The following is a 19067-nucleotide window of genomic DNA, read 5'->3' as shown; positions in this document are numbered from 1 at the left end:
GGCCTCCCAAATTGCTGGGATTACAGGTGTGAGCCACCGCGCCTGGCTGCAGTAGCTCTTAAGGTGCCACATCCTGCTTAGATGTGGCACTTATGTTGCTGATGTGTCACTGGTCAAGGTAAGTCCTGTGGTCAAGCCAGGAGTGGTCAGAGAAGACCACGTTCCTCTGAGCCAAGGGCACAGCTCTCCTGTTTGGAGCCACCTGCCTTAATCAGGACATCTGACTGGATGCCACGCCCTCTCTGTATGCCCCAGAAGTTAGAAGCCTCACTGGAGGGTATGTGGCCTGGCCAGGCCCCAGGTGCCCTCAGAAATCACCCATAGATTCCACACTCATCAGGTGCAGTCAGCCCACCATGGAGCATATCTCCGAAACCTCCGAGCAGAGACAGATGCTATCGGGCTCCCCCTGGCCAGCCTGGCCCTGGGCTCCTCTCCCAGACAGGGTGAGGGCAGGGACCCGTTAATCATTAATCTGGGGGCAAATGGGTAATTTTCCAGTCCACCAGGTCTACACCCAAACCCCTCCCTGCAGCCTGGCAGGAAGCCCTCAGAGCCTTCGCAGGTCCAGAGCAGAACTGGATGTCAACTGTAGCTGAAGAGGCCACGCCTTGACTGGCTTCCAGTGTGGAGGGCAGCTTGGGGGCTGCAGCTACCTTGCCCTCAAATGTCTTCCTCCTCACACTGAGGGCTGGTGTGAACGGTGACTTCTGCTCACACAATTCCTGTGTTTCAGAAATTGGACCTCCCTGGTGGCAGCTGATTGACAGAGGGGAGAACAAGCAGGGAGTGATGGAAATTTTGGCCAATGAAGCTTTATATCCTTCAAGACCTGCCTCAAATGCCGTTTTAAGAATAATAGCTATAATTGTTATATCATCATAGCTACATTATATGTCATATGATATGATATATAACACATTATTATTATTACTACTTGTTTTTGAGACAGAGCCTCACTGTGTGGTCCAGGCTGGAGTGCAGTGTCACGATCTCTGCTCACTGTAACCTCTGCCTCCCAGGTTCAAGCAATTCTTCTGCCTCAGCCTCCTGAGTAGCTGGGACTACAGGTGCGGGCCACCATGCCTGGCTAATATTTGTATTTTTAGTAGAGACAGGGTTTCACCATGTTGGCCAGGCTGGTCTCGAACTCCTGACCTCAAGTGTCCACCCACCTCAGCCTCCCAGAGTGTTGGGATTATAGGTGTGAGCCACCACGCCCAGCTCAAGCTGTGTTCTTGTCTGGGACTCCCCTATAGTATAGAGTGGAGGCTCAAAGTTGGTTTGTCTAACTAAAGGCGTCATCCTTGATTATGACCTCTGACATCTAGAGAGTGCCAGAATTCCCTAGGCTGCACTTGGTCAGGAACATGCACCCTAGTGTTTCAATCTCCAAACATTAACATTTTGCCTAACAACCAAACTATTCAGATTCAGGTTCCTTTAGTAATGCCTATTTCCTCCCCCCACCCCACACAGCAAGCGGGCTGTACGCTTCATTCTCGTTAGCAGGACTAAACATCTCTGCTACACTTGGTACCAGGCTAGCCGGTTGGAGGACCCCTAATTTTCTGCCTCCTAATTCTAACAGTTGACCCATGTGTACTCACCTTCATATCCTGCTTTATCTCCCAAAGGCTGAACTCCGTTGTTCAGGCAACCACCCAGAAACACATGAATACTATCATTCTCCTCCACCAAGTCCAGTATCTGCACCTCAAGGAAAACAGCTCTGACGTGGAATGCCCACTGCTTCGAAACCCAAATGCTGAGTACAGCGCCCCTATTCAGAAGGAAGCAGCCAATCAGCAACACCCCTTTTCCTTTTATATTAAAGTAAAAGGCAAAAATGTTAGTCCAAACTGTACCATGTTGTAAGCTCCCTGCTATTTTGCAGACCTCGCTCAAAGTGAAACATTTCACAGAGGTTCAGGCGGTGAGAAACATCCTACCTAACCACCTGACCACAGGGCAGACAAAGCCCAACTAAAGAAACATCCCTGGCCTGGCACGGCGGCTCACACCTGTAATCCCAGCATTGCCGGAGGCTGAGGCGGGCAGATCACTTGAGGTCAGGAGTTCGAGATCAGCCTGGCCAACATGGCGAAACCCCATCTCTACTGAAAACACAAAAATTAGCTGGGTATGGTGGTGCGCGCCTGTAATCCCAGCTACTCAGGAGGCTGAGGTAGGAGAATCGCTTGGACCTGGGAGGTGGAGGTTGCAGTGGGCCGAGATCACGCCACTGCACTCCAGCCTGGGTGACAGAGTGAGACTCCATCTCAAAAAAAAAAAAAAGAAACATCCTTGTCATATCTTGCTGGACAAAGATCCAAGGAACACCATGATGACATCCTGCTGGAACAAGGGCCAGAACCACCTCATGATGGGAACATCTCATCGGTGTCCTGCCAGGCAGCAAGCCCTACTGCCCAGACCCCTCTGCCCCTTACCTATCCATTGCCCCAGCCTGTAAGTAGTGGTGGGCTCTGGCATTAAGCTAGTCTCCCACTTCTGTAGGGTTTATGCTGGACGTAAAACCTGCATTTGCTGTTGAGCTGACCTCTTTCTGTGTGTGTGTCTTTCTTTAACCCTTGCTTTTTCTTCAAAACCTAACAACAGTAACATATGGTACAGGTTTGTAGCCTAGGAGTCCTAGGCCATCCCATATAGCCTAGGTGTGCTGTAGGCTACACCACCTAGGTTTGTGTAAGTATACGCTATGATGTTAGCACAATGGTAAAATCACCTAATGACACTTTTCTCAAGCTCCTCACATGGCAGGCAACGCATAACTGCATATGAAAGCTCTTAAATAGGGATTAAGTTTCTAAATTAATCTCAAAAGAAAACAATCGTTATTTACTACATATGAAATGTTCTTTTTTTTTTTTTTTTAAAAAAAGGAGCAAAAGTGTTTCATTTCAGTGATAACTTAATCTGGAGCTAGAGTGTTTTATTTAACTTTCACCCCAAAGTTGCAAAGTGTTTTATTTTGAAGGTTTTCCCTGTAAAATAAATATTTTAATTCAATTTAAATAAAACCCACCAAGAAAACCTCAAGCTTTAAGAAGTCTCGCTTCCTGTGAAATGTGAGAGGAAGTCAGCACTGATTTCAGAAATCTGATTATAACAATAGATCCATCCCTAAATGAAGTGAATCTTGGAATCCCTTCCACTTTAAAACCATTACTATGCACCTTATGCCTCTGCTAGGCACTGGAATAAGATGAAGCACCTTCTTGGAGTTTACATGCTGGTAATTGTGCCAGACAGTAATAAAATACGTAAGAATGGCTGTGGGGGAAGTCAGCTGTGTTCTAATTACAGTCGCATTTCAGGACATTATTTAACATGTTGACTTTAACAGCCTAAGCCTCTTCTCCATGTGTGCACACAGGGTAGATCTCTGAAGGGTGGCGCTGTAACTTCTAGGGTAATGGCTGTGTTGAGTCAAGGCAGGATGACAGTTCAGCCTCCTCCCAGGCTAGTGCAAAGGGCTCTTCACTCGGATTAAAGCCTTCTCTCCCAGACTGAATTGTCCACCCCCAACACCCCTCCTACAGAAAATGTGGAGTCCTTGCTTATTCCCTGGCAGCCCTACCTAGTAGGGTGGTGAATTCATTATCAAACATGCAAAACATGCAACCAGAGATAACGAAAGTTTAGCGAAAACAGCAACATTTTGGAATAAATGACTGTAATGTGCATGGTGCCTGCCACCCGAACTGGCGCCCATTTTGCAGGTCAGTTGCTCTCCCTGGAAGGAAGAGTATTCTCGGATTTCACCTTGGAGGAGGAAGAGTTCAGGCTGCCAGAGCCGGACTAGCACTTCTGAAGATCCTGAGGGGAGGTCCTGTGACTTCCTTGGGAAGCTCAGCCTCGACCCCACCCCACCCCACCCCACCCCACCACCACAGGCTGCTGGAGTCCTGGGACCACCCAGGTCTTCGGCCCAAATCCTTCCTCGCTAAGGGAAGGGGAGGGGTGTTCCGGTGGGGCCAGGGTGGGAAGGGGACGTTGGGTGGGATTGTGACATAAGATCGCCCTGGTGACATGGACAGATCTGGACCGAGCCTAGTAAAGGTGGCGTAAATAAAGGTGTCATAAAGGATGGGGTGGGGCGCGCGTTTGTCAGGTTTGTCTCAGGGCTGCCAGAAAGGCTCCCGCTCAGTGCAGGAGTGTCATGTCCCAGCTGCGTTTCTGGGGCCCATGGCCCCTCTTCACATGGCAACTATTGTGGCTACTAGTCAAGGAGGCTTAGCCTCTGGAGTGGATCAAGGACCTCTAACCCCCTGCAGCCGACTGAGCCCTGGTCTTCCGGCTCATCCTATCTCCCATGGGAATCTCCCCATGCACTTACTCCCCTGGCAGAACCGGGGGCTTTGATTACCTGGGGCCCTCTGCTTCCTCGCAGATGTCAGCCCCACCCCAGAAATTGACTGAGAATTTGGTTCGGTTCCTGGACATGGATTCAGCTGGAGAGCTGCCCTGCCCCCCAGCCAGAGCAGTTCTTGGCTGCACACCAGAATCTAAATGATAGACAGACTGGACAAGAAAGGCTCCCAAAGGTGGTTCCAATGCTCAGCATCCAATGTCACCCAGCGTTACAGTTGAACCTTTGGACCTGTGACTTACCATCACTCCAGAACCCACTATGGAGGTGGTTCCAATGCTGGACTGGGATCAGAACCAGACCCTAGTTCAGCCTCCTCACCTCAAAAGTAAGGTTCAAACTGCAGATCTAGATCAGGCTGCAGATCATCAGGCAGATGAAATACTTGCTCCACCTCTAGACAGTAAGGATTCAAAAGCAGACAAGTTTATTGTTTCTCCCAAGAACACGAAGAAAGATCTAGCTCAGCGTCGGAAGCTTGCTAACATTGTTGGAACTCCACACCGATTTATATCAAAACCTCAGCAGAATGAATATTCACGTATGGATATACTGTATCCCGGCTGCCTGCCCAGAAATCTGGGTGAACCCAGATGAGCCTCCAGGACTCCCTGAGCAAGTTGGACTTTGTCAATTCCGTCTAGAACCCAAAATTCAAACTGCAGAGACCCTTGAAGACATCCAGTCCTCTTCACTCCATCAAGAAGCCCCAGCGAAGATTCCATGGCTCTCTGAGGAGGTAGAACCTTCTCTAACCCATCAGGAGGCCCCAGCTCTGCCTTCACAGTCGCTTCAGGGGGTCCACTCTTCTTCAACAGAGCAGGAGACCCCAGCACAGCAGCAACCTGCCTCTGAAGAGACTGTAGCTCCGCCATTGATACATCATGAGGTAAATGTTCCATTGAAAAGTTAGAGTGAAACTCAGCACTCATGCTTGCCCAGTGTCACAGTGAAACCTGTGGATGTGGAGCTTGTGGTAACTCCAGAGCCAGGTAAGGAACTTACATCAAGCCAGGAACAGGCCGCTGCTCAGCCTCCAGAGCACCCCGAGGAGGTGGACTTTTCCTCAACCCAATTAGAGGCCCTAGCTCAGACACTAGAGTACCCTGAGGAGACGAAACCCTCTGTAACCCAGCAAGGGACCCCAGCTGAGCCTCCAGGTCCTCCTGTAGAGGCTGAACCTTCCCCCAGTGAGCAGAAGCAGCCAGCTCAGCCTTCTGAGTTTCCTGGGGGGGTTGAACCTTCTCAGACCCAGCAGGAGGCCCCAGCTCAGCCTCCAGAGTCCTCTATGGAGAGTCTAGCTCAAACTCTACTGAATCATGAGGTATACTTCAACCTCCAGGTGAGGATCAAGCTCATTATAACTTCCCCAACATTACAGTTAAACCTGCAGATATGGAGGTTACCATAACTTCAGAGCCTACCAAGGAGGCAGAATCTACCGAATCCCAGCAGGAGGCCCCAACTCAGCCTCCAGAAAAGGTGAAACCTTCTGCAAGCCAACAGGAGGCCGCAACTGGGCCTCCAGGTCCTCCTATGGAGTGTGAACTTTCCCCCAGTGAGCAGGAGCAGCCAGCTCAGCCTTCTGAGTCTTCTGGGGAGGTTGAATCTTCTCCAGCCCAGCAGGAGGCCCCAGCTCAGCCCTCAGAACATCATGAAGTCACAGTTTCACCTCCAGGTCACCATCAAGCTCAGCATTCAGATTTTCCCAGTGTCTCTGTGAAGCCTCCAGACACGCAGCTCACCATAGCAACAGAGCCTACTGCAGAAGTGGGAACTTCTCCAGTCCACCAGGAGGCTACAGCTCAGCTCTCAGGGCCAGGTAATGATGTAGAACGTCCCACCATCCAGCACGGGGGCCCACCTCTGCCTCCAGAGTCATTGGAAGAGGCTGGACCTTCAGCAATTCAACAGACTTCAGTTCAATCTTCAGAACCTATTAATAATGAGAACCCCTCTCCAACGCAGCAGAAGGCTGCAGCTGAGCATCCACAGACCCCTGAGGAGGGTGAGTCTTCTCTAATCCAGCAAGAGGCCCCAGCTCAGACTCCAGAGCTCCCTAATGTAGTTGTAGCTCAACCTCCAGAGCATCAGGAGGTAACAGTTTCCCCTCTAAATTGTGATCAAGTTCGACCTCCAACATTTCACAATGTCACTGTTAAACCTGTGGATCACGTGGTTACCATGACTCCAGATTTCACTAATCAGGTTGCAATGTTAACCCAACAGGGGGCTCCAGCTCAGCCCTTAATGTCCCCTGAGCAGTTTCAACATTTGAAACACCAGCAAGAGATTATAATTCAGCAGCTAAATAACCCTGAAAATGATGAACTTAGTTCAATCCATCAAGAGCCCACAACTCAGCCTCCAACTCAGCTCTCCTCAGACTTTGAAAGTTCATTGAATGATGAGATGATATTTTCACCTCTAAATCTATCTTCAATATTCAGAAGTAATTCAACTTTGCCTAATACCACTGTTAAAAATGTGGATATGGAGCTTACCCTACTTACAGCAGTCACTATGGAGGTTGAACCTTCTCCAGTCCAGCAGGACAACCCTCCTATTCCTATTGAAGAGGCTGACTTTTCTCTAGCCCAGCCTGACCTCCCTTCCCCACCTCTGCATTCCCCTGAAAAGACTGAATCTCCAGTCCAGCAAGAGGCCACAGCTCAGACTTCAGATTTCCCTAAGGAGGTAGAGCCTTCTCCAGTCCAGCAAGAGTTCCCAGCTGAGCCACCAGAGCCCCCTAAGGAGGCTGAACCATCTGCAACCCAGCAGGAAGCCTCAGGTCATCCCACAAAGTGCACTGAAGAGATCAGTCCTCCACTGCAATGGGAGATAGCAGCTCAGCCATCAGAGCCACCTGAGACGGTCGAGCTATCTCCAGTCCTACAGCAGGCCCCAACTCGGCTTTTAGAGCCACCTAAAGAGGTAGAATCCTCTCCAGTCTAGCAGGCAATCTCTGCTCAGTCTTCAGACCCCCCCATGGTGATAGAACCCTCTCTGACCCAGCAGATGGTCTCATCTTTGCCTCCAGAGTTCCCTCAGGAGGTGGAACCATCTCTAACTCAGCAGGAGGTTCCAGCTCAGATTCCAGAGACCACTATGGAGGCAGAACCTTCTCTGACCCAGCAGGAGGCTACGGTTCAGACTCCAGAGCTCCCTAAGGAGGTAGAATCTTCAAGGCAGCAAATGGTCCCAGCTCAGCTTCCAGAGCCACCTAAGGAGGTTGCAGCTCAACCTCCAGCTCATTATGAGGTGACAGTTCCAACACCAGGCCAGGATCAAGCTCAGCATTCAATATTGCCCAGTGTCGCAGTTCAACCTTTGGACCTGGGGCTTACCATCATTCCAGAACCCACTATGGAGGTTGAACTTTCTCCAACCATACAGGAGACCCCAACTCAGCCTCCTAAGAAAGTTGTACCCCAACTTCTAGTATATCAAGAGGTAACAATTCCAACACCAGGTCAGGATCAAGCTCAGCATCCAATGTCACCCAGCGTTACAGTTCAACCTTTGGACCTGGGACTTACCCTCACTCCAGAACCCACTACGGAGGTTGGACATTCTACACCCCTGAAGAAGACTCTGGTTCCTCCAAAGCATCCTAAGGTGACACTTCCACATCCAGACCAGGTTCAGAACCAGCATTCACACCTGACTCAAGTCACAGTTCAACCTCTGGCCCTGGAGCTTACCATAACTACAGAACCTACTACAGAGGTTAAACCGTTTCCAACCGTGGAGGAGACCTCAACTCAGCCTCCAGACCCGGGGCTTGCCATCACTTCAGAACCCACTATAGAGATTGGACATTCCACAGCCCTGGAGAAGACTACAGCTCCTCATCCAGACCAGGTTCAGACTCTGCATCGAAGCCTGACTGAAGTCAGAGATCCACATACTGAGCTAGAACCTACTCAGGATTCATTGGTGCAGCCTGAAAGTCACGCCCAAAATAAGGCTTTAACTGCACCAGAGGAACAGAAGGCCTCCACAAGCACCAACATATGTGAGCTCTGTACCTGCGGAGATAAGACACTGTCGTGTATTGATCTCAGCCCAAAGCAGAGGCTCTGCCAAGTGCCTGTGCCAGAGCCCAACACCTACAATGGCACCTTCACCATCTTGTAAGAATCACCTTTCCTCAATTGTCTTCTGTGTCCTGCCTCACATGGCAGCCTTTTCCTGGGCGCCTTCCTGGGCCGCCTTTATCTCCCCAAGCCATCCTGACAACTGACTCTGCTTTCACTTTTCTTGTCAACTCTTCCTTCTCCTCATTCTCCTTTAATGTTAGGCCCCTTCTCCAATCTTTTGCTTGTGATTGCTCAGCAACATACATCTTAAATGTACAAACAAATTATTGAGTGAAAGAAGTGATACAGAAAATAGTATGTATAATATGATTTCATTTATATAATGTTATATAATGTTCAACATGGCAAAACTAAACTATGTTATTTATGACTGATATATAATAGGTAAAATTACATTTTATTTTATTTATTTTTGAGAAAGGGTCTGCGGTGGTGCAAACACGGCTCACTGCAGCCTGGACCTCCCATGCTAAAGCAATCCCCCCATCTCAGCCTCTCCAGTAGCTGGGACTACAGGTGCACACCAACATGCCCAGCTAATATTTAAATTTTTCTAGAGACAAGGTCCTGCTGTATTGCTCAGACTGGTCTTGAACTCCTGGGCTCAAGCAGTCCTCCTGCCTTGGCCTCCCAAAATGCTGTGATTACAAGTGTGAGCCACCGTGCCCAGCAGAACTTATTTATTTATTTATTTATTTATTTTTATTTTTATTTATTTATTTTTTTGAGACAGAGTCTCACTCTGTTACCCAGGCTGGAGTGCAGTGGTGCTATCTTGGCTCACTGCAACCTCCGTTTCCCAGGTTTAAGTGATTCTCCTGCCTCCGCCTCCTCTGAGTAGCTGGGATTACAGGCACACGCCACTACCGCCTGGGTAATTTTTGTATTTTTAGTAGAGACGGGGTTTCACCATGTTGGCCAGGCTGGCCTTAAACTCCTGACCTCAGGTGATCCACCCGCCTCAGCCTCCCAAAGTGCTGGGATTACAGGCGTGAGCCACTGCACCCGGCCAGAGCTTCATTTTAAAAGCAAGAATATTATTACAAAAGTCAGGATAGTGGTTACCTATAAGGGTTAGAGAGAGGGTTATGATTGGAAAGGGGCACACTGGGGGCTTCTGGGATCATTAATTTATTTCCTTGTTGCTGAAATGATGAGAGACGTATAATCTCCACCCTCACCGAGTTGTCATCACCCTGGAGAGGAAGGAGACAGCCAAAAGAGAGAAGTATTGTCTTGTAGACTTATTAGGTTCACACAGTATCGTCCTTCTCCAGTGTGCAAGGCGTTGTCTAAATAGGTCCAGTGAAAGCACTACAGAGTAGCCATCTTTTAAAAAAATTGTTGGCCACATTTTTAAGTTTGCAGGGGAGGGGGAATGTCTCATCCTCCAGCCCTCCTGAGCCTAGGCCCTGTGTGAGATGTGTCACCATTTCTTGGACACCATATTGAAACGAGAAACGTTCCTTTGTGCCCCTTGCAGGGCATGGGACAGGGAGAGTGACTTGGTTCTTCAGTGCCCTGCTGCTCAAACCTTTAGGGGAGCATACAGACAGGCAGGATGTGGGGCTCCGATCCCATGGCAGTGTCTAGGGGTGAATGCTTACAGCTCCTGAAGCCCCAGTGGGCATGTGTTACCGTGTGCTCTTTTAGTTTTGCCGTCTATAGGCGGCTTGTGTTAACCAGCTCAACTGGACCCTCTACCTTGTCGCCAGGACAGAGGGCTTTCTGTATCCCAGGTTCTTGCCTTGGGGTACCGGAAGAATTGGATCACACCTGGGCTTGCAGAATGAGTGCAAGATTTTATAGAGTGAAGGTAGCTCTCAGCAGATGGGGAAAGCCAGAAGGGGGTGGAGTGGGAAGGTTTTCCCCTGGAGCCAGGCTGCTGAGCAGCCCGGGCTGTCCTCCCACTGCCCCAGCCAAACTTTGCCACGTTCTGGCGGTTGGTGGCCTGCCCAGCGTGCTCCCCTCAACGCCCTCTCAATGTCCAGCTGCTTGTGTCTTCTTCCGCTGATCTGCTCCTGTCCATGTCCTTGTATGTGTGCCTGCAAGTGTCTCAGGGTTTTTATAGGCACAGGATGGGGGCGTGACAGGCCAGGGGAGGTCTTGGGAAATGCAACATTTGGGCTGGAAAATGAAAATGCCTGTCCTCACTTAGGTCCATGGGCACAGGCCTGAGGGTGGAGCCCTAGCCTGAGACCACACCCTCCTCTACCAGCACTCTCCTTCCCCAATTCTGTATCATTTAAAGGGACCACGCCCTTCCGTATCATTTCCTCCCCTGAACAGGTACATCTAACTGTTGTTAGAATATGGACAATGACCGGTCTTTTGCTGGAGCATGGATGGAGCTAGAGGCCATCATCTTCAGCAAACTAACACAGGAGCAGGAAACCACATACAGTATGTTCTCACGTAAGTGGGAGCTAAAAGATGAGAACTCATGATCACAGAGAAGGAACAACAGACACTGAGGCCTACCTGAGACTAGAGGGTGGGAGGAGGGAGAGGAGCAGAAAAAACTACTGGGTACTAGACTTAGTACCTGGTAGTGATGAAATAATCTGTACAACAAACACCTGTGACACAAGTGTACCTATATAACATACATGCACATGTATCCCATAAGTTAAAAAAAAAAAGTTAGGCCGGGCGCCGTGGCTCACACCTGTAATCCCAGCACTTTGGGAGGCCAAGGCGGGTGGATCACAAGGTCAGGAGATTGAGACCATCCTGACTACCACGGTGAAACTTCATCTATACTAAAAAAATACAAAAAAAAAAAAAAAAAAATTAGCCGGATGTGGTGGCAGGCATATGTAATCCCAGTTACTCGGGAGGCTGAGGCAGGAGAATGGCGTGAACCTGGGAGGCAGAACTTGCAGTGAGCTGAGATTGCGCCACTGCACTCCAGCCTGGACACACAGCAAGACTCTGTCTCAAAAAAAAAAAAAAAAAAAAAAAAAAGTTAAATGTGCAATGTATCCCTTAAATTTAAAAAAAAAAAAAAAAAAAAAAAAAAGGAAACAATCTGGAAAAAAAGAAAAATGATAAATTAAAAAAAAAAAAAAGAAGACAATGCTCCTAGCACCCCCATCATTCAGGAATTTCCAAGGGTTTTAGAAGCTTTGTGTTAGGAACTGGGGGCACAGACCAATATATATTTCTTCTTATGTTACACTACCCCAGATAGGAAAACAGAAATTACTCTAGCTATTTCAAACAAAAAGGGGTTGTATATAGGCAATTAGTGCTTATCACTGGAGGGGCTAGAGGTGGTGAAGGTTGGGGAGGAGGAGGTTGCACCCCTGGCTTTCAGGCTGCTTTACCACAGCTGATTTCCAGAGGGTGGAAGAAGTCAGGAAACTCGGGAAACCGCTGCTGAGGTCCTTGCAGCCCCATGGTCCCCAGGCTGGTGACTGGTGGGGGAGTATGGAGTCCAGCTGACCAGAGCCTGCACATGTGCTGCTACGGGGGAGGAAAGGATGACTTCTACCTCCTTTCCACATTCCAAATCCCACGTGACTCCATTTTATTGGCAGCACCCCGCTGGCAAGGGAGCCTTGATGTGTGCTTCCTGGGCTTCCGGCAGCTGCACAGAAAGGGGTGAAATTGGTAGGTGTTTGGGTGTCAAAGGGTTTGCAAAAGAAGAAGGCAGGGAGTCTACGGTGGAGTCACATGGTGGAGACCTAACTAAGTCAGAGGCCTGGAGAGGTGTCACTCTAGCTGGGTGGCAGGTGACACACAATCATCCCAAGTTGATTGGAGAAACACCTGGGATTGACTGGGAGTTTTTTCTAGAATGTTTTCACTGGAATGAAAGCTGAGCTGTCTGTAGGCCATATAGTATTGGAGAAAACATAGCCCTCATTGACAAAGGTTGCCAGAGAAAAGGTGTCCACAGGAAAATTCAGGGGTTTTCTTTGTTTGTTTTGGGGTTTTTTATTGGAGACAGTCTCACTCTGTCGCCTCAGGCAGTAGTGTGATCTCAACCTTCACCTTCCAGGTTCAAGTGATTCTCCTGCCTCAGCCTCCCAAGTAGCTTGGATTACAGGCACCCACCACCATACCCCGCTGATTTTTATTTTATTTTTTTGTAGAAACAGGATTTCACCATGTTGGCCAGGCTGGTCTTGAACTCCTGACCTCAAGTGATCCTCCCGCCTTGGCCTCCCAAAGTGTTGGGATTACAGGCTTGAGCCACCACACCTGGCCAGGAAATTCAGTTTCTGAAAATACACCTGTGGATCTCTAGCCTTGAACATCCTTGTATGCTGCTTTAAATGGCTGATCCTCAGTGCCTCCCTTCCAACTCACACGCTTGCTTCCCTACATCAATCTCCCAGAAAAAGGGACCTATTTTATTTATTTTCTTTTGTAGAGATGGGTCTCACCTTGTTGCCCAGGCTGGTTTTGAACTCCTGGCCTCAAGTGATCCTCTGGCCTTGGCCTCCCAAGTTACTGAGATTACAGGCGCGAGCCACCACGACAGGTGAAGCCTATATTAAGCCCTTTTATGCTCACTCTGCGGTACTGCAGAGAGGGCAGGGAGGAAGCAGAGGTGCCCCGGCGTCTTCAGCTGGAGGTGAGCAGGGCGCTGAGGGTGGGAGAGGCCGGGAGCCTGGGGATGGGAGGCAGGACCGCACCTTCACAGGGACACTGCCACCCCTATCCCGGAGGTCAGGACCTCTCGCCCAGCTCTGGCTCTGAGATCCTGGAGGAAGGGAGATGCTGTTGCTACCCAGAGCCACTCCCATTCCAGAAGAGTGAAAATCCTGAGCCTGAAGCAGAAGTGGAACCGGTTGGAGCCGAGGTTTTAAAGAATGGCGTTGGGAAGAGGGTCTGGCGCCGCCCTGTGGACTGTTCCGGCTCGCAGGGCTGAAGGCTCCGAAGACCGCGACCTGCGAACCGCGGGGAGGTTCCACGCGGATGGGGCCACAGCCCCCGCCGGAGCCCCAACACTAGCCCTGGACTTCTCCACCGACTTACGACATGAGAGCTCAATATCTCCTTATTTAACTCACTGTTGTATCAGGTCCCTGTCGCAGCCACTGGCCCTATAGCCTAATAAAGGAGCGGGTGCACGCATTGGGTTGGTGAGCTACCGCCACAGCAACGCGCGTCCTAATCAACCATCCCAAACGGCGGCTGTAATAAGGTTTTCGCAGGCTTGGGCTTCAACGCTGGGCCGGCCGCTGCGCTCTGCGGCTCCCTGAAGGCCTGCGGATCGGCCAGGGGTCTGCGTTCTTTCTGGGCCGAGGCTGAAGAAGCAGCGACTGCACCAGAAAGGCCTTCTGGGTGAAGGTGGAAGCGCACAGGGCCCGCGGAACGGCCTAAGGCATCTTCAGGCGTGGGCTTGGAATTGGCAGGCTTTCGTTTCTGCTTCATTCCATGGCTAGTGCAAGCCACGTGGGCAAGCCTGAAGCCAGGGGGTGGGAAAGTACCCTCCACCCACAAGGAAACCATGGCAAGTGGTGGGTGCACGTAGGGATGAGGAATGGGGCCAATAGTCTATCTATCCCATGAGGAGCCCTGCTTTGGGGGTTGCACACTCGGTCTGCCCTTGCAGTGGTGTCTGTCACTATGAAGACCCCGCCACAGGTCGCCATCAGGTCAGGGACCCTGACAAGGTAAGAAGCACGTCTTCCTCTGCACACAGCCCCACTCCCTTTCCCCCATGCCTAACACCACACTCCCTTCCCCCATGCCTAACACCACACTCCCTTCCCCCCATGCCTAATACCACACTCCCTTCCCCCCATGCCTAACACCACACTCCCTTCCCCCCATGCCTAACACCACACTCCCTTCCCCCCATGCCTAACACCACACTCCCTTCCCCCCATGCCTAACACCACACTCCTTTCCCCCCATACCTAACACCACACTCCCTTCCCCCCATGCCTAACACCACACTCCCTTCCCCCCATACCTAACACCACACTCCCTTCCCCACCCATGCCTAACAGAGAGAAAGGAGAGAGACAGTTCTTGAGCCCGGTTCTTCCTGCTTGAGCTTGGTGTGTCAACCAAAAGAGTCAAACTCTGTAAAATATTTGAAGGGATTTATTTTGAGCCAACTATGCATGACCAATGGCCCATGACAGCCTTCAGGCGATCCTGAGAACATGTGCCCAAGGTGATCAGGCCACAACTTAGTTTTACATGTTTCAGGGAAACATAGGACATCAATAATATATGTGACATGTAGAGTGGTTTGGTCTGGAAAGGCTGGACAACTGTAATGGGGTTGGGGAAGCAGAGGACTTCCAGGTCATAAGTAGATCCAAAGATTTTCTGATTGGCAATTGTGGAAAGAGTTAAATTATTGTCTAAAGATTTAAAATCAACAGAAAGGAATGTTTGGGTTAAGATAAGGGATTGTTGAGACCAAGGTTTTATCATGCAGGTGAAGCCTCCAGGTGACAGGCTTCAGAGAGAATAGACTGTAAATGTTTCTTATCAGACTTAAAGAGTCTGTTCTATCAGTAAGTCCAAAAGGAGGGATGGTATAATTAGGCATGGCTGGGCCCCCCTTCCCATCATGGCCTGAACTAGTTTTCAGGTTAACTTTGGAATGCCCTTTGCTGAGAGGAGAGGAGGAGTCCATTCAGATGGTTGGGTGAGCTTAGAATTTTATGTTTGGGTTTCAGCTGGCATCCAGTACCCCTTCCCCCAAGTTTGGGGCCCCTCCCAAAGGAGATAGGCCTGGGTCTCTCCTCACATCCTTGGGGGTCTCAGAACTGCAGACTCAAACCTTTTGCCTCAAGGAATCCCTTTGATGATTTGCGTAAACGCTTGGAAGGATTCAAACCTTTGGGAAGCTTGGGGGGCTGCTCTGGAGCTGAGACACACCGAGTCTATCTCCCTCCATCCCCCTTTTGTCTTGTTCTCACCCTGAGGCTGCAGGCCTCAAGCTTTTTGGCTGGATTCTTCCCAAAGCCGGTTGGGGGTGCCGGTACTGTAATCACCTGATGGGTTCTTCCTGCCTGCTGCACAGACAAAACCAATCCACTGAGACCATGGCATTGCAGTAAAGAAAGAGTAATTGACACAAGGCCGGCCACACAGGAAACAGTTATTACTCAAATTAGTCTCCTCCAAAACTTGAAGATTAGTTTTTCAAAGATAGTTTGGTGAGCAGGGTCTAGGTGTACAGGTGCTCCTGATTGGTTGGGCATGCAGACATAGGGGTATGCAAAATGGTCCTTGACTGCTGAGTCTGCTTCTGGGTGGGGGCCACGGGACTGGTTAAGTCACAAGTCTGGGTGGAGCCAGAAATGCATAAAGAAACATCTTTCCTTATGCAGATGTTGAACAGCTGTGCTTACACATTCCTTTGTAAGGACAGGGCAGTCTCCCCTAAGTTAGGGGACAGAAGTGACTCCTAGTGATGGCATTAGCTCTGCCCCTACTCTCAGATACAATGCCAGGAACTGTGAGGACCAGAGGCTCTGGAGCTGCTGGCTGGGTGTGGTCAGGGGCCAGTTATCAGCCTCTCTGAACTCCATGTCTTTAGTACTAAACAGAAGCCCCTTTTGCAAGGTGGGCCCTGGGAAGCACTGTTGGGGCCATCCCTCGTTGATGGCCTCTTCCATCTCTGGGTTTTCATGGCTTTTTCAGGAGCAGGCCTTGCCACCCTGAGTGCCCTCCATGACCACAGCTACCTTCTGAGGAAAGAGGTCTCAGGGGTCCTCTCTGCATGTAGCTGCCTGGCAGGCCTCACCTGGCTGTACATGTGAATCACCTGGGGAACATTACAAACCACTGTTGTGTTGCCCTGCCCCCCAGAGATTCCGCACCTTGTATTAACTGAGCACCTAGAGCCAGGTGTGGTGACGCACACCTGTAGTCCCAGCTACTCAGGAAGCTGAGGTGGGAGGATCCCTTGAGACCAGGAGTTCAAGATTAAGCCTGGGGAACCTATTGAGACCTCAGCTCAAAATTAATTAATTAAAAAATACTGAGCACCTACTTGATGGCCAGCATTGAATAAGGTACTGGAGTTACAGTGATCATTAAGATATAATTTTTGTCCTCGAAGAACTTCAGTCAGGTGGGAATAGGTATTTATTGAATGGAATAATAGTTCAAGAAATATCTACCAAGAGGCCACTTCTTGGAAATCCCTGTTGGGAAGAAAATTTTTATCTTTTTGATGAGCAGAGTGCAAAGTTGTCTCTTTAGATGGATGGATTTGGAAGGGAATTTAGTAATCTAGTTCCTATCCCCCAACCTCCCACTTTACAGATGCAAAAACCAAGGCCAAACAGCTAAGTTTTTTGCCCTGGAGGAGGAAAGTGGCCTCTGAAAGCCAGAAGACTCTCACATTACAGCATTCCTGCCGGTTGCTGTCAAGAGCTGCTAAGCTGTCCTCAAGTCCTGTGTCTGATGTCAAGCTAATAAAAGATTTAGGGTGCATTAGTAAAGGTATCTTAAGTCTAGATGCCTTCGAGATTAGATTCAGTCATGATGAGCAGCTAAGGATTAACAAGAAAGATTACAAATTGTTTCCAGGAATTTATTTCTTTAAACACTGATTATATATATATATAGTCTTAAGTCAAATTAACATGTTGTTTATGTTCAGCTGTTTTTGTGAGTTATCACAGTTTTGTCAATTGAAAAATAATTGATGGAAAACTAAGTCAATCTCTTTACTAAGCTTTTTACTAAGTTTACCTGCTAAGTGTGGCTCCACTACTCGCTTGCTGTGTGATCCTGGGCAAGTCATTGAACTCTTCTGACCTTCAGCTTCTTCATCTATAAAATGAAGGTAATGGTAGTACCTGCAAAGCGAGGTGCAGTATCTGCAGCGGAGCCTGAGGTCAACTGCCTGGGGTCAAGCCCCAGCTCTACACTGACCAGTGTGATGCCTTTGGACAAATTACTTGACCTCTTTGCTTGTTTCTTTATCTGAGGTCTGCTGCCAAGAACTGCAGATTCCCAGTCTGCCTTGGGTGATGGTGGGTGCCCCTACAGTCTGTACTGGTGAGGGTGGGGACAGCCCCCCACAATGGCTCTGGCCCGGAAAAAGGCAATTTTTGGGGAGGAGTGGATGGTGGCTTCTCCCCTTCCCAGGGTTCCACATCTCCCCACACCAGTACCTCAGGGAAGGGAGCTGGAAGTGGAGGTGCCAGAGGGCTTGAAACCCCTATGGGGTGGCAGGGAATGGGCAGGAGGTCCCCTGCTCTGTCCCCAGGGACCTCAGAGAGGAGAGGTGCACAGGGTGAGCCCAGGGTGGCTGAACCCCAATGAGGAGGACAACAAGAAGATCCCTGTGGGACATGGGGGAGGCTGGACCTGGGCAGTTGGTGCCAAGCAGGACTGGGGACAGAGTCGCTGGGTGGTCAAGGCAGGGGAGGAGCAGAGAATAGCTCTGGGATGGGCTGTCCCGCATTTCTTTCCTGGCCAGGGCACGGCCTGGGTGCCCAGGGCTCCCCCATCATGGCTCACAAAGCATTTTTATCAGCCCAGGCAGTGCCAGTGGTCGTAGAGCCTGCAAGATGGATATTATCCTGCCCATTTAACAGCAGGGAAAGCCCAGGACAAGTGGCTTGCCTGAGGCCACCCAGTGTTCTCCACAGCCCCGACCCCCCTTCTGTCTGGGCTCCAATCTACTCTGTAAGCACTGCGTTGGTCCAGGACAAGTGGGGAGGGAAGCAGCATAGGATGTGTGCATACATGTACGTGTATGTGTATGTGAGAGTGTGTACGAGTGTGTGTGTATTTGAGTGTGTGTCTGTGTTTGTGAGTGTATGTGTGTGTCCAAGAGTGTGTGTCCAAGAGTGTCTGTGAGTGTATATGTGTGTATGTGTATGCGTGTATGTGTGTACATATAAGTGTGTGTGTGGTGTATGTGTGTATCTGTGTGTGTGTACATGAATGGGTAAATGTGAGTGTATGAGTGTTATATATGTGTGCACTTGAGTGTGTGTGTCTGAGTGTGTATGTGAGTGTGTAGGTGTATGTGTGTATGTGTATATGTGTGTGTGTCTGTATATGTACGTGTGTCTGAGTGTGTAGTGTGTATATATGAGTGTGAGAGTGTGTGTATGTGTGTATTTGAGTGTGAGTGCCTGTCTCTGTGTATGTGAGTGTATGTAGGGATATGTATGTGTGTGTATATGTGAGTGTGTGAGGGTGGTGTGTGTATTTGAGTGTGTGTGTGAGTGTGTGTAGGGGTGTGTGTATATGTGAGTGTGTGTGTATGAGTGTGTCTATATATGTGTGTGTGTCTGAGTGTGCATGTGTATGTAGGTATATGAGTGTGTATGTGTGTGTATATGAGAATGTGTGTATGTGAGTGTGTGTGCGTATGTGAGTGTGTGTAGGGTGTGTGTGTGTATATGTGAGAGTGGGTGTGTATGTGTGTGTGTCTGTATATGTGAGTGTGTGCACGCATGCAATGTGTATGTATATGTACAGTTCTCCTCCAGGTCACTAGTTCAAGCGGGGACACTCCTCTAATCTGTCTCCAAAGAGCAACTCAAGTGCCTCATGTGGTCCCCAGGGCGTCTAACTGGGTCTGCTTTGTGCTTTGATCCCCTCTTCAACTCCTGCTGTCC

At 49.6% G+C, this 19067-nt stretch overlaps 2 pseudogenes; one reads left to right on the top strand and one right to left on the bottom strand.

Moving 5' to 3' along the window:
• The first annotated feature begins 4657 nt into the window (after window positions 1-4657).
• LOC126938310 (leucine-rich repeat-containing protein 37A3-like) lies at window positions 4658-8772 on the top strand (annotated as a pseudogene).
• Window positions 8773-13627: 4855 nt separating this feature from the next.
• LOC126938704 (uncharacterized protein FAM215A-like) lies at window positions 13628-13965 on the bottom strand (annotated as a pseudogene).
• Window positions 13966-19067: the final 5102 nt, after the last annotated feature.

This window comes from Macaca thibetana, chromosome 16, assembly GCF_024542745.1.
Source record: "Macaca thibetana thibetana isolate TM-01 chromosome 16, ASM2454274v1, whole genome shotgun sequence".
Classification (NCBI taxonomy): Eukaryota; Metazoa; Chordata; class Mammalia; order Primates; family Cercopithecidae; genus Macaca; species Macaca thibetana.
This window is presented reverse-complemented; position numbering and strand designations above follow the sequence as displayed.